Source organism: Rhinatrema bivittatum, chromosome 16 (assembly GCF_901001135.1).
Source record: "Rhinatrema bivittatum chromosome 16, aRhiBiv1.1, whole genome shotgun sequence".
Classification (NCBI taxonomy): Eukaryota; Metazoa; Chordata; class Amphibia; order Gymnophiona; family Rhinatrematidae; genus Rhinatrema; species Rhinatrema bivittatum.
In genome coordinates, this window is record NC_042630.1 from 39388038 (window position 1) to 39389657 (window position 1620).

Here is a 1620-nt window from a genome sequence, read left to right on the forward strand (position 1 = left end):
GTTGTAGTTTCTTGCCTTGCCCCTTGCTCTTCTATGCTGTTTGTTGTCCAGTTCCTTGTCTGTCTGCTCTTATTCCAGTTCGTGCTTGTTCCTTCCTTGCTTGCTCTGTTGGTCCTGCTGTCTTGTCTGTCTTGGACTGACTTCCTGGATCCTGTTCCTGGCCTCCTTCTGTCTGCTATCTGCCCTGACCTCTGGCTTGTGTTGCGTTTGGATGGTTGCGGGACAGACCCACAATCAGCCATTCTTATCTCCAGCTCTGAGCTGTGGGTGGGATCCTCCGACCTCGAGGCAGACCCCCCCAGACGGAAGCGCGGTAGGCCACCATGCCTGAATAGGCCAGACACGCTGGCCTGAGGAACACTGCTGCCAGCTGCCCTGGGCATCCTTAGGTGTGCACCAAATATACTGCCATTTAAAGGGACCACAGTGGGAAATTCCCCATTATGTGTTGTCTTGAGTTCCTGTGTCCTGTTCCTGGTCCCCTCGCAAGTCTGATCTTCTCCTAAGTTCTTGTCTTTGTGGTCTGCCTTCTCTCGTCTGTTTTCAGCATCTTACCAATCCTCCTGTTCCTCTTCTCCTTGCACTTTGACACTTTGGCTCCCGAGGGCTCAACCTAATGGGAATGAGGATTGGTATTGGTAAAGCTCCTATTGGGCTTCTGCTCCAGCCAGCTCCGCCTGCTGACAGTGGGGATGTACAGGGCTCCTCCCTGTGGGTTGCGCCAACTCCACCTTGGTTCAAGCGTCCACTTCCCCAACAGCCTGTTCTGCTGCCTGCCCTCACCTCTGGTTTGTTACCTGTTCTACTATCTGCCATCTGCTTGGATTCTTCTTTTGGATTGCCTTGGGAACCCACCTGTCCTGCAGGCCCCTGGAACCCAAGGGCTCAATCTGCGAGGAACAGGGCTGGTATAGGAGAAGTTCCAGTTGGTCCTGCCACAGGGTTTCTCCACCAGCTGATGGGGTGGGCCTAGTGGGCTTGCTCACTAGGCAGTATCAACCTCCCCTTGGCACTAGGGTCCACTTCTCCAACAGGCGTTAAATGCTGCTTTCAAGCTCTTCAGTATCCTATGTCAGACAACCCAAGGCAAGGCAATTGTTTGTTTTGGTTTCCAAATCATTATCACAACCAAAACCTGGTACAGTCAACAAACTTGGTTATTAACCCAGGAATAAGAATCTCCACACTGAAAATCTCCACTCCAAGCTCACAATTAGGCCAGCTGCCTTCAGAGTAACCAACAATGAATTCACTGTTAGATTTCTGAACTTATCAGCCTGAGATCCCTTGATTGCTGTGACTTCCCTGGGTGGGATCTGGCACGACTTGACAGGATGAAAGGAAAGGAAATTAACAGATAAGTTTAAATTTCACCTTTCTTATCATCCATTCCTGACCAGTCCAGACAAATGGGACGTATCAAAGCTCCACCTATACCGGGCAGAAGGAAGTCAATATAGCTCTCTAGATTCCTGCTTCCAAGGCATAACTTCTCTCGGCCTGCACACCCACATTAAGATGCTTAAAGTAGGGATGCAATGAAGGCATGGGCGCTGCCTTGCCATTATCTTCTGGAAAGACAGATTCTGACTCTGCCTATGAGAACTCCTGTACCATAGG